The sequence below is a fragment of the Suricata suricatta genome, chromosome 9 (assembly GCF_006229205.1).
Source record: "Suricata suricatta isolate VVHF042 chromosome 9, meerkat_22Aug2017_6uvM2_HiC, whole genome shotgun sequence".
Classification (NCBI taxonomy): domain Eukaryota; kingdom Metazoa; phylum Chordata; class Mammalia; order Carnivora; family Herpestidae; genus Suricata; species Suricata suricatta.
The window spans coordinates 8,610,272-8,624,260 of NC_043708.1; the positions used below are offsets into that span (position 1 = coordinate 8,610,272).

General features: G+C 45.5%; 1 protein-coding gene across 3 annotated transcripts in view; it reads left to right on the top strand.

Annotated features, from left to right (window-relative positions):
• Positions 1-64: 64 nt before the first annotated feature.
• The window catches only part of DICER1 (dicer 1, ribonuclease III), a 69,655-nt gene continuing 55,730 nt past the window's right edge, over positions 65-13,989 (top strand). Inside the window, exons 1-2 of one of the 3 annotated variants that reach the window (XM_029950205.1) lie at positions 65-397; positions 2,581-2,778. The gene's annotated coding sequence lies outside the window, so the exon portion shown is untranslated. Of the gene's footprint in view, positions 398-2,402; positions 2,779-13,989 lie in introns of those variants that run through there. The other 2 variants (XM_029950206.1, XM_029950208.1) reach the window with 2 other exon arrangements.

A 13,989-nucleotide genomic window follows, 5' to 3' on the forward strand; every position in this document is an offset into this window, starting at 1 on the left:
TCACGCACGCGGGAGCCGTGGGGGACCCGCGGCGGCGGCCGGGGAGCATCCCCGGGGCCGCGCCGGGCCTGCTCGGAGGGCAGGGAGCGCGAGCCGTGGGGTCCCGCCCGGCCGCGACGGATTGTTCGTGTTTATTGGCAGGTGACCAGCTCTGGGTCCCCCGGGGCGGGTGGCCGGGGCCATCTTTTCGCCCCTCCCCTCCGATGTTTTTGTTGCCAGAACGCCGGAACCCTGCGGAGGAGCCTTTCTTGAGGGTTTTTCATCTCTGGGACGTCGGTGTCCGTCTTAGGTTCGCGCATCCGATTTCGGTGGATGGTCTAGAACCGCCGAGCTGCCCCGAAGGCTTTGCCCGCGGCCAGGCGAGCGCACCGCCTACTGTATCTTTAATAGCCTGGAGGTTTGTAAAAACAGGGATGAGTGGGGAGGAGTCCTTTGGTCCGTAGGGTTCGGTCTGTGCGTTTGTGAAGAAAGTCATTCTTGCGGGGACACGTTCCAGATCCGCATGAAAAGTCCGAGCATTCTTCGGAGTCTCATGAGATAAGCATTCGTCTTTTTAAGGACTAATCACTTTGAAGTCTGTGCCGCTTGGAGAGGCTTCTGGCTTTGCATTTTCTGAGTCTTTACGATCCCCATTTTTCAGTTGTCCTCTGTTGCTTGTTTTTCCAGTGCAGCACACCCAGTGAGTGGAAAAGGGCAGGAGTTAGGAGTCAAATAACTTGCTCTAGTACAGGGTTCACCAAATTGAAAATGTCTTGATGTTAACATTAAATTTTCTAAAGAAGAATACACATCTGAATCAAGAGATCCAGCAATTTATTGGATGAGGGTGTGGTTTGTGAATGAGACTGTTAGGGAGCAGGAATTTTAATACTCTTAGTATTGGGGGAATGTTATTTAATACCTAGGTTCTGGAATAATCAGTTTCTTTCGCAGTGATAAAGCCCTAGCTACCTGTGGCGCTTGTACATTACGTGGAATAAACACTGTACACACAGACACACACGCACACGTACGTATAAGTATCTCAGAACTGTTTCAGGCCATATCAAACTTAACCTATAGATTAGAAATACTATAAAGATCGCCTGTAACAGGGTCACTGTAAACATTCAATGGCAACATGGGTTAATGGATTTATTCATGGCATAAACATGCTGTTTTAAGGAAAAGTGTAGGAGTCCATTTAATTCAGGGAGAAAAGCTCTTTTCCTGCAGGTGTTTTCGTTTAATGCTGATTATCAGCTCATCAGCAGAGGTGAAGTCCTGTCTACTGTATATCATGCCTGCGACTCTCCTGTAGGAGTGGATACAGCGAGGTTGTTTTCTTGTCTTCGTTTTGGAAGACCTTTTATTTTGATGTGGCTCGTGATTCTTGATAGTGATTTTGTGGTGTTCATAGTTGCCAGTTCTTTGGTGTGGCGCTGCCTTCCAGGAATGACTCTTACGACACCGAGGCTCTATCCCTGCCGCTCTCTGTTTCATTTGAGAAAGTAGGTATTTCATAGAGCTTCTGTCTCTTGTGACCTGATTGACATGCTGTGGTCATTACTTGTGGCAAAGGAAAGAAAGGAAGCGTTTATTAATAAAAAGTGTCTCCTTATTCTGTGCCAAGATGTTTCAGTTGCTTTCATATACATGGGCATCCAGCCGTCCCTGTGACCCCTAGACGGACTTAGTATCCTCCCTCTTTTACGTGCAAGGAAAGGAAGACTGAGATGATTGACCTGAGTTAGGGATCTAGAAGTGGCCATCAGGAGTCAGTCACAGTTTGATTCCAGAGTCCTTGCGTGTGGGCTCTTGGTGGCGCACTGCATTATTGTTTCAGGTGGATGTTCAGAGAAAACCTGCGTAAGACGCAGGGGAGTCCTGGGGCGCCTGAGTGGCTCAGTCCGTTAAGCATCCAACATCAGCTCAGGTCAGGATCTCATGGCTCGTGAGTTCGAGCCCTGGGCCTTGCTCTGTGCTGACAGCTCAGAGCCTGGAGCCTGCTTCGGACTCTGTGTCTCCCTCTCTCTGACCCTCCTCTGCTCGTGCTCTGTCTCAAAAATAAAAGCAAAAACATTAAAAAAAAAAAAAAAGACACAGGTAAGTCCTTAATATTTGTTGGCAGGGCACTTGGCTGGCTCGGTTGGTTAAACATCTGACTTCGGCTCAGTTCGTGGATTTGAGCCACATGCTGGGCTCTGTGCTGACAGCTCAGAGCCTGGAGCCTGCTTCGGATTCTGTGTCTCCCTCTCTCTCTGCCCCTTCTCCGCTTGTGCTCTGTGTCTTGCCGTCTCTCAAAAATGAAGTAATGTTAAAAAAAAAAAAAAAAAGTAATTGTTGAATGAATGAAACTCTGACCTTAAATATTCCAGCGACCCCTGATTTATCTGAATAACTCATATTTTTTTCCTTTTTTTTGTGGTAAAATCAGCATAACAAAATTTACGTTTTTAACCAGTTTTAAGTGTGCAGCTTGATGGCCTTAAGTATATGCGTGTTGTTTTCAAACCATCCCCACCGGCCATCTTCAGAACTTTTTCATCATCTTCACCTGGAACTCGGTCCCCATTAACTCCCCCTTCCACCCTCCTCCAGACCTAGGCACCTGCCGTTCTTCTGTCTCTGTGAATCTGACTCTTCCAGAACTTCACTGAAGTGGAATCCTAGAGGATTGTCAGCGCGGAGCCTGCTCACGAACCGTGAGATTGTGACCCGAGCCGAAGTCAGACACTCAACCAACCCAGCCACCCAGATGCTCCTCAGACCCTCCATTAAGGCTGAATCGTACTCCGTGTATGTGTATACACACGCCACATTTTGTTTATCTGGTTTTCATGGATGGACGCTTGGGTTGCGTCCGCCTTTTGGCTTTGTGACTAGCGCTGCTGGGAACATAGTGTATGATGATCTGCTTGGGTCCCTGCTGTCCCTTCTTTTGGGTCTATACTCAGAAGTGGTGAGGCTGCGTCTTGGTCATCAAAACACTAGAGTCCGAAACACTTGCAGCATGAGCTTTCTGAGGGTTGCTCTAGGCAGTTACACTGTCCTACAGAGAACTCCCCTCTGTTCCTGGACGACTTTAATCTCCTTGAGGCCCTGGGTTTACTCATCTTACGACTTTGTTTCCTCTGACTGTTGCGCAAGTAGATGCTCAAAGAAGCGAATTCAGTTGACCCGCCGGGGGGGCCTCCTTGTGCTCCGATGATGCGGGAGGGAGGAACTGGGAAGGTCTCAGCTCAACTTGCGTAGACCGTCCGTGCAGGCCAGCGATTTACCTTTTTCACCTCGTGTTCTGCCCTTTGGACCTTCAGGAGTTTACTTGAGTCACAAACCCCAGCGGACGTGTGCGTGTTCTACTAGCTCTTACTGGCAAATTTCTCTGGAATAGTGCTTCCTACCGTTGTGCACCTATGACTTGCCCAAGCAGGTGATAATCATAGAAAGGAACACGCTCTCTTTGTGGTCTATCTCCTGAGCCTGTGAAGTGGATCTTTGGTTCCTTGTTTTCTGATCCTTCGACGTTCACCAAAGCCTTTGCATGACACAGGCTGATTTTGTAGTTGCAACTGATTTCTGTGAAAGCGAGTCCTGCTGGACGACAGTCTGCGCAGAGACAGCCATTGGTTACTTTATTATGTGTCTGCACTGAGAACGGGTTTGAGAAGGTTGAGAAAACAGTGGCAAAGGTTGAGGGGTGGAGGACGGAGGCTGCTGGAGGGAGTTAGATGAGGCCAGCCTCAGCATCTGCATGCAACCAAAGAGTTTTGTTTCTTTAATTTTTATTAGTTAAAGCAAAAGAGGGAATGGAACTAATTACATAGTTGGCATTGATTGATGAGAGGAAGTATATATACCAGGAGAAGCAGACTTGTCTCCCGTATGAAGAAGAATTGTTTGGATTCTTGCATAAAGTGACATTCACAATATATGGCGAGAATGTGTTACATTATACAGAGGATAGGGAAACGTTGCCCACATGCCGTTTTAGAGGAGCTGGAGAAAAGCGTCAGGCAACATAGAGAAGCTTCCGGAGTACAGGTATGCGTCCCGACGTGGGGCTCAAACCCATGAACCGTGAGATCATGACCTGAGCTGAAGTTGGCTGCTCAGCCGACTGAGCCACCCAGGTGCCCCAAAGCTTTTTTCACCTGCAGAATTCAATGCTAATGTTTTATTACGGCATTATAGGGGTGTTTACGATCAAGTTTTTGATCTTAGAGAGACCAGGGCTCAGATGCGGATCCCTCCGGATTCCAGCTGAGGGACGTAGGTTGTATGGCCCCCATTCTGAGCGTCAGCTTCCTCATCGGTAAACTGGTCATAAAATCACCTATTTGGGGTTGTGAGGGAAAAGTGAGTTTCTGAAACTCTCTGCCCACTCCTGGCCTGTGGCTGCTAATAGATAACATTTAACTGATGGTGTTTTTCCTTTATCTGCATTAGAGAAAATCTCGCTGGGTTCCTACGGTGCTCTTCCGTGCTTCCCCAGCCCCGCCCCCAGCTTTGGCTACAGAGATGTGTGTCCCGAGCACTTATAACGGGAGATGGGAGGGGGAGGGGGGCTTGAGAGCAGGGTCGCAGAGGCGGGTTTCTCTACTGAGGACGGTTTGCGCCGTATCCCGTGGCTCAGCGGTCTGTCTGGCGTGGGGCCGTGTGAGTGTGATACCGGGCGTCCCGGGGCCTGCATATTGCTAACTCTCCCTAAATGACCATCATTCTCCTATTATGCATGAATAAATACGTCATCCTTGAATCTGCATTTCACACCGTCACGAACTGTTCGCGTGGCTGTCACACATCCTTGGTGTGGGCCGCCGGTGGTTCTTACTCTTTGGAAACCACGGATTTGGCGAACGATGTGAGTCTTCCAGCAAAATGGGCACACTCGTAATTTCACTTAGAAGTATAGGAGGTGCAGGGGTCCTGCCTGAATCCTCTCTGCACGTGCTTGATCAGGCCATGTCGACACCTACAAACACAAGTCACAGGTTAACTAAGGAACAGGGTCAAAATTCTAGATGATTGAGGTGCACAGAGGTTCCACGTGACGGACAGGTGGACCGGGACAGTGCAGAACAACGTGAGGTTAAGAAACCTGTGTTCCAGCTTGGCTTTCCTTCTCAGTAACTAGCCAGAGGTGAAGGCAGGTCACCCTGGCCCTTCTAGACTTTCAAGTCTCTCACTAGTAAAAGGAGAACGTTTACAAGTCCCTGAATATCTTCTCGGCAGTGATGTTTAAGGCATGCCTAGAACTCCGGGACCTCTCCGTTTCAAGTTGAGAATTTCAACTAAACAGGAGGCATGGAAGAGAGGCCGCATTTTTATTTATTTATCTATTTATTTATTTTTGAGTATTAAAGTTTGTCTACAGTGACCAGTAGAAGGAGACCACGGAATTGCCGGCGGTTCTGAGCAGGGAGTGTAAGATGAAAACATGGAGAAACCGTCTTGAAAAGCAGAGAGAGCCAGATTTTTCCTTGAATGGATGGCAGAGTCTCTGGGAGGCAGGGGAGGCTTTCCGTCGTGTTCTCTGCTTCGAGTGCAGCTCGGTACCTGTCGGCTCATGAGGAGAAAACAGAACAAGCGGTTTGGAGCCTTCTACCTGGCCAGGCAGGAGGGTGAGGGACCCGTAGCCCAGCAGGAGGCCTTGGGTACTACTAATGAGAAAGGTGTCCGCTGCTGCTTTCATTTTATTTCCTGTGTTTAACACCGTACGGAGAGCGTGTTTAGCTTTTCTCAGAGTCTTGTAGAGCTGAACGTGAAAAAGGGAGACTCTCGAACTTCTAAATCTTTAGATGTGCCCTGCTGCTTATAGTAACTCGAGGAGATTTTTAATCTTAGACCAAACATAATTTTGGGAGTTTTAAGGGAAAGGCAGAGTTTTGTTAATCAGAATATGTGAACAAATGATTAAAAAAAAAAAACAAACCAAAAAAGACCAAAAAACACCTACGTTAGGCATTTGAATGTTGTAGGTAAATCGAACCGGAGGTGAGGCAGAAGCTGTCATTTCTAGTCTAAGTGCAGTTAGCGCCTTCAAAGGAATAATTCTTTTTTGCTTATCTAATGGATGCCTTTAGTTTTCAGCCCTTCTTCGAAAAATACGAGAAGTAAGGCATTGCCAAATAGTGCTTCCCTTTGGGGATGTGTTGGTAAACAATTCCATTGACAGTTCTGAAGGAGAATACTGTTTTGACACTCAGGCTTTGTAAACACCGAGCTTTTGTGTCGGCGAACAGCAGGAAAAGAGAATTCTGGGAAGTTTGTTTATTTGTGAGTTGGGTCTGTACTTTGGCCAAGAATAGGGGAAGAAATAATTTTTTTAAATGTTTTTATTTATTATTGAGACAGAGGGACACAGAGCATGAGTGGAGGACAGGCAGAGAGAGAGAAGGGCCACCCAGGCGCCCCAGAAATAATTTTTTTAAAGCCTTTCTTTAAAGCATGTGCCCAAGCATGCACACACATAACACGCATACATATACACACATAACACACACACACACACACACACACATATACGTGCACGAACCCTGTATTCTCTGAGTCTCTGTAGGAGACGCTCGGGGCAAATGCTCACTTGTGTGTATTGAGTGAAGACAAAATCACACAGTATGTTGTAGTTTCAGTACTATTAATTTATCTCGTTTATTTCACCATGTCTGAACCCCCTTTATGAGAGTCATCTTTTTTAAGGTAGTACTTTTCTTTCCCTAGAGAAGTCATTTCGTAGTATTTCTATCAGGTAGTAAATCATGTTTAGTCATCAGTTGAAGGAAATAAAGATACTAGAGGAAATGGCGGGATATCTGGTCAATTATTGTGTCTTTATTGAGCATCTGTGTTCCTAGGCTAGCAAGGCCAAGAAGAAATGTCAGGGGACAGGGCTGATTTCAGTTGCCAAAGGCTCTAAAACTAAAGCGGTATTTTTATTTAAATGTGTTTATGCAGATTCAGCTAAAAATGAAACATTCAGTTTGCTTCTGTTATTTTTAAATTGCATTTACTCTTTTTTCAACCCCCTGGGAAGATCCAAGGGACCATATCCAGAAACAGCTTATTTTGACTGGCAAATCGGTGTTAATAGACCCCCTCCTTTGAGATCATCGTGTATTGTATATTGTGGAAATAAGTTGGGACAGGATTCCACCTCTCCCGTTGATTGGTCAGATGGCCTTGGGTAGGTTATTTCAGATCCCTGTAAAATGGAAATGACCGTTGTTTCAGGGCTGTTGTGAGGATTAAGTTAGATGAGAGAATTTAATGCTCCATGAAAGGCGAATCTTCTCCCCTCTTACTGTGGGAACTTTTGGTATTTCATAGGTACCATGGTACATGAAGCTTTACACAATGTATTAAGAATTGTTTACTTCTCTTTTAAAATAAACTTTAAGTGAAATCAGTTTCAGCCGTTAAACAGGAAAGTACCAAAATCACAAGGATACACAGAGTGAACACGCCCGTAGCCGGTGTCCGGATCAAGAGCAGATATGACCAGTATTTTACAGGCTCCTCTCAGTGCCCCTGACAGGCAGTTTCACCCCCTGGCCCCTGGCCAGGAAAAAACAGTAAACACCGTACTGACTCTTCCTTACTTCTGACTTTAAGTAGTGGAAGTTACATGGTATGATTCTGTGTTGGGATTTTGTGTAGGGTTGCTTCACTTAACATCTCAAGTGTGTGAGATTCGTATTCTGTTGTCTCAATATGTCCATATTCACTTCTCTGTTGTGTTGTTCATGGACATTTGTCTTGTTTTCAGTTTTGCCTATTAGGAGTAGTGCGGTTCTTCCGCATGTGTTTTGGTGAACATGTGTGTGTTTCAGTCGGTGTCACGGAGACTGGACTTACTTGGGTGGTAGGGTCTGCATATACTCAGAGCGGATACTTATAGTTTACAGTTCTGCCGGCCTTGTATGAAAGGTCTCTGGGCTCCACATCCTTTCCCACACTTGATACCGCGTGTCTTCATTTTGGCTATTCTGATGGGTGTGGTAGTAGCTCATTGTGGCTTAATCTGCATTCCTCTGCTTGCTCATGAAGATTATTGACCGTTTGCTATCCTGTGCCCTGAAGTCCTCCGCCCCCCCTCTCCATTTGCTTGTCTGCCTGTTCCTTACCAGTTTGTAGAAATTTATGTGTCTCCTACCCTGGCTTGCCTTTTCACTCTTAATCAGATCGTATCATAAACAGACATTTTTAATTTTGAGGTAGTACACTTTGTCCATTTTTTTCTTAATGATTAGTGATTTTAACATTTTTAAATTTTTGCTTACTCCAAGGACATGAAGGTATTCTTTTAAGTTGTTTTCTGCAGACTTTATTGTTTTACTTTGTACATTTAGAACTGCAATCCAACTGGCATTGATTTTTGTATATGACTTAAGGAAGGAGTCAAGACTCACTTTTCCGGCTGGATACACAGTTAACCTAGTTATTTGAAAAGACCATCCTTGCTGTACTGCACTATAGGACTGTTTTGCTATTAATTAAATGACTTTATATATTTGGGTCTGATTCCATAGCCTGTTCCGTTGCATTGTCTTTTCTTGTGCCATTACCCACACTGTCTTACGTATTGCAGCTTTAGTATTTATACATATTTAGTGCTTAGTATACTATTTAGTATTTAGTATTTATACTATTTAGTATATTTAGTATAGTATTTAGCATACATATACTATAAATAGTATACATATTTAGTATAAATATTAATAAATCAGTTGACTTTTTGTTTTTTAGAGAGAGTGTGTGCACACTTGTGCTGGTATGTGAGCTGGGGAGGGGCAGAGGGAGAGAGAGAATCTTAAGCAGACTCCATGCTCATTGCAGAGTCCGATGTGTGGCTTGATCCCACACACCATGGGATCATGACCTGAGCCAAAATCAAGGGTCGGATGCTCAAATGACTGAGCCACCCAGGTGCCGTAAATCAGTTGACTTTTGAATGTTAAGCCATCCTTGCATTCCTGTGATAAACTGCAGCTGGTCGTGATGCATTCTCCTTTCTATATTTTCCTGGATTCAGCTTGCTGACGTCTTGATTAGTATTTTTGCATTTTTGGTTTAAAAGACAGGTCTGTAATTTTACTTTACCATAATGTCCTTGTCGGATTTTGTTGTCAAGTTTATGCAGGTCTCATGGAAAGAGTTGGAAAGGATTCCCTTTCATTTCAGTCCTCCCAAAGGGTTTATTGTTAAGATTGTAGTTGTATCTTTAAATGTTTTGAAGAGTTCACTCTAGTGAAGCCATCTCGGCTTGGGAGTTTTTAATAACCTATTTTTTTAAAGCTATAGCCCGCTTCAAGTTTTTTTGTTTCTTTAGATGTTAATTTTAGTGGGTTGTGTTTTTCAGGGAATTCGCCCACTTCTGAAATACTTTCTTTAGTGGCTACTAAGATGTAATTGATACTAAAAACAGAAATAGCCAGATAAAACGTTGCTCCATTTGGAAAAATGACAACTTTTTAAGAGAGTGTTAAGAGATTTAATATAAAGAATGTTCTTTATCTGGTTCATGGAAGAATAAGCAGTGGTGAATGCCACTTGAATTAAGTTTTTTTTATACTCTTAGAATTTAGGCACAAGTGTGATATACATGGACAAAGTTCCCTGAAAACAAATTCTATTCAAAAGCTATCATTATGTGGAATCTGTCGTTAGATTCGGAGCTAAATTTTTCATCTTTGACCACATTTCATTTTGGATTAATTTACTAGCGAATTCTAATGTAACGTGTTCTTGGCTGTTCTTTTCAGGATTGTTCCTAAGTGATAGTAAAAATAAAAATAAGTCATTAACGTAAGAAGTAATAGTGTCTTAAAAACATTTTGGGAGCGGGGCAGTCAATATTCAAATAACCTCTACCTTAGGATTGCTTCTTAGTGGTGAGAATTGTCAGCATTTATTCATTCAGAAAGATCCTGCATGTGCCCGGCACCCCAGTTCATTCTGGATGTATAGATTTACCATCTTTTAACCAAAATGGTTGACTTTCTGAAAAGGCGGTGCTGTTGACGGAGACCTAAGGTTGAGGACCGGTTAGCTGAGGGGTGGGGGTGAGTAGAAAGGAGCCTGGTGGATGTGTCTGCAGGGAGGTGGTAGAATTACGCGGGTCCCAGTTAGAGCTAGATGCAGGGCCGTGGCAGGAAGGATTTTGGAATGTATCCTAAGTGCGGAGGGAATCCAGTGAGGGTTTTGAGGCATCTTGCTACACTGGTTTGACTCCTGTTTTCCCCACACCTGGTTACATGGTGCTTTGAGCTCCGTTAATATTCTTCTTTTATTTTCAATCACTTCCCCCTTGTTGGTAGTCCTTGGCAGCAGGTTGGGTCTGACGAATAACAGACATTTTCTCACGCTTTCAGTGTTGAGTGCGCCCCGACAGTAGCTCACTTATTGTGCAGGCCCCTTTCAGATGTCAGGCTTTGTCCATGCGAGGAGGCAGAAGCAGGTGCGGAAATTCTGAAACTCGTTCAGGGCATCCCAGGGGCTCTGCTGGTGCCGGGCAGTAGAGGGGTCAGCAGCCCACTGCCTTTGCAGGATTTGGTGGCTGCCAGGATTTTGCCCTTTGGTCTCGTGTGGATTCTCTTCAGTGTTTTTTCCTTTTCTTTCTTTATTTCTCTGTCTCTCTCTCTTTCTTTCTTTTTTTTTTTTAAGAGGGTTGTAAGTACTCTGAAAGATGTGAGCCTGCAGCCGTGGTGTTGGTTCCTGCCCCTCTCCCGTCCTCTGAGGTCCCCAGATACGTCAGCAATGCCGCACGCTCCTCCTTGCCCGTCAAGCAGAGTGTTCTTTTGCGAGGCTCTTGCAGTTTCATCCCCTCCCCCCAATACTGAAGTTCTCTTTTCCACCCCTAACGTTGCACCTGTTTGTGTAGGGATTTGCGCATTTGATGTAGCTAATGGATTAAATGTACAGTGTGGGAGCACGTAGGAGAGGAGGAGGAGCCACAGGCTGACATGTTTGCAGAGCCCACTGTAGAAATGCGGGGCACCTGAAGGGCTCAGTCGGTTGAGTGTCTGACTTTGGCTCACGTTGTGATCTTGTGGTTTGTGGGTTCGAGCCCTGTGTCGGGCTCTGTGCTGACAGCTTGGAGCCTGGAGTCTGCTTTGGATTGTGTGTTTCCCTCTCTGCCCTTCCCCTGCTCGTTCTTTGTCTCTCTCTCTCCCAAAAATGAAGGAAGGAAGGAAGGAAGGAGAAAGAAAGAAGAAATGAAGGCAGAGGCTGAAAGCCAGATGAGGTCGTTTGCCCAAGATCTTGTAGTTCACAGAAGGATCCTGTCACCATTCCGACTTTGGAGTCCACTTCTTTTCCCCCTCTCATCTGGCTTCTTTCTGTAATATGTGTTCTGGGTTTAATTGTGACGTAATTGAGTGAAATCAGGGTGGTTACCTTAGGAGGTTGCATTTATTCTGATGCTGCTTCTCTTTTTTGAAGCCCCTCTCTTGCATTCCTGTAATGGATATATTTTTTTTAATTGTATTTAGCAGGAATGAATCTCCATCTTTCTTATTAGATCAGCTTTTGGAACAGCCCGAAGTTCCCTTGATCGTCAGGTGCCGAGCCCCAAGTAGCAATGTGCCGCAGGTAGCCAAGGATAGAGCCCTCCCTAGAGAGAGGGACCAGCCATCCTGTCTCCCCCATGGTTGGGATCAGTGGGTGCCTAGTGCCTGGGACAGGGGACGTTCAACATGCTGACGGGAAGTTCCCATATGAGTAGAGGCGGTGATTATGATGAGGAAAAGGAAGGCCTTTTCTAAAGGAAAGCGTAAACTTCAGAAGTCCCTTGTTCTGTTGTCTGTCACTGGTCCTGTCTCTGGGCCTTGGGGCCTGTGGCGTGGACTGAGACCAGAAGAGCAGAGGCCCAGATCTTGCTTGGAGCGCACAGGCTCACGGCCCTGTTGGGTCTGTGCGTTAAGGCCCCTTCGGCTGCAGCTCCTGCTTGTCCCTCCACCGCCCCCCGCCCCTGCCGCCTTGACGCTCTCGCACAGTGCCTGCCTTGTCCCCGACGTGACTTGTCTGGTTTCTTTTTAGTGCTTCTCCCTCCACTTGCTGGCTCCCCACCCTCATGGTGCCCTGTTACTGTCCCCTCCCTGACCGCTGCCCATCCCGCTCACCCTTCAAATCCCAGCTCCTGTCCGGTGCTCACCCCCAGGATACAAGTCGGCAGTACTTAGTTCTCGCTCAATAAACACTGGTGGAATGAATGAACAATTTAGGGGCAGGAGGCAAAACAAAGGTCTTTTAAATGGGGAGAATCACTGTAAATACTATTTTTTATACTGCCCTGAAATACAATGGGATGATTTCCATTTTTTGATATTTTGATAGTCAAACATCTATATCAGTGTTTGGTAGAATTTTGTTTTTCACTTTGTTTTAAAATATTTTCAAATTCATGAGCGATATGAATAGTGTAATGAATTCCCGTGTCGTTACCTACATGTGCCAGTAGTGAACGTTTTGCCACGTTTGCATTCTCTCTCCGCGTAGCGTCCTAGTTTTCCTGAGCCTTGTTAGGTCAGGCAGCAGGCCCGAGGCCCTTCACTACTGGATGCTCGAGGCAGATTTTCTAAGAACAAGAGCAGATTCTCTTACGTAACCACAACGTAGTTACCAAATTCGGAGAATTGATAACAACAGGTAATTTCACCAGTGTCTCTAAGCAGGGAGGAAGAGACCTTTTTCTCTGTGCCCTTCGTGGATGGAGGGGATTAACTTGACAAAGGACAGATGAGCCAGAGAGAAGACTTAGGTGGCACGCACACTGGAGATTCACCCGGAAGGAGGGAAAGCCCAGGGAGGCAGTTAGACTTGAGAGCGTATATGCCACTTTAATCAAGGGCGGTGTCTTTGGACAAGTGACCAGAGGAAGGAATGAGGGTTTGGGCTTCTGGGGGTGGTCAGTCGTGGGGAGGGAAATAGACAGGGAAAGTAGTAAGGTTCTGTCAACACGGTTTGTTTATGCAGATTCACGTCCATCCGGGTCTTCTGTCATCATTAACATCTCTTCCTGGTACTGGAGCGGGGAGGCGGGACGCTTTCACAAAGGGACGTTTATGTCCTGCTTTCAGGCAGAAAGAGGAAGGGCAGAGAGTTCCTCGTGGCCGCTACTTTTCTGTGGCCTTCCACCTGGAATGATCCTTATGCCAAAGCGGCCTGTTTTCAGGTGGCCTGTGCTGATGGCCCTTCCTGCCAGTGCCGTCCCGTGTGGCCGTTTTCCTTCTCCGGTACAGGATTCCGTCCAGGAACTGAGCCGCGTCTATTGCAAGTAGTGGTCACGTTTATTTACGCTTGGGATCTGGAAGCTGCTTCTCAGATTTTAGCTTTTGTGATACTGACATATTTGAAGAGCAGGAGCTGTTTCGTTAAATGAATCTCAAATTTGGTTTCCATGTTTCCTCATGAGTAGACTCAGGTTTTGCACTTTGGGCAGGAAAATCTATATAAATGATGTTTCTTAGTTCATCCCATTTAGGAGCTACGTGTCCATTTGTCCCAGTCGTGGTGATGTCACTTTGGTTAAAGTCATCTGTCAGATTTTCCTGGTGCAAAGTCATCAGTTTCCTTTAGGGTTCGTAGGTAATCTGTGCAGAGATACTTCGAGATGATGTAAATATCCTTTTGTAAACTTCACCCAGTGGCTTTATCACCCATTCATGACTCTTGCCTCAATTACTAACGTGGTGGTTATGGTTATTTGTTTCCTGTCATTCCTTCTACGTTTGTTAGTTGACATAAAATGGAATTTTATCTGGATTTTAAACCTAATAAAACATCGCTTCTAAAACAGTCTTGGGGTTTTCCCGGCTACTTATGTTGTAACTTTAGAACTGTACTTTGTTGCTGAGACGTTTTCGAAGGTTGTATCTGATCATATTGCATTAACGTGCAAGACGATTTTGCAGAGGTTGGGAGCTCCGAGAGGAGGCAGCGAGCGGGATCGGGGTAGCTGGGTGCTGTCAGGATTATCATTGTGCACATGGACGCCTCTGCACCTTTGAT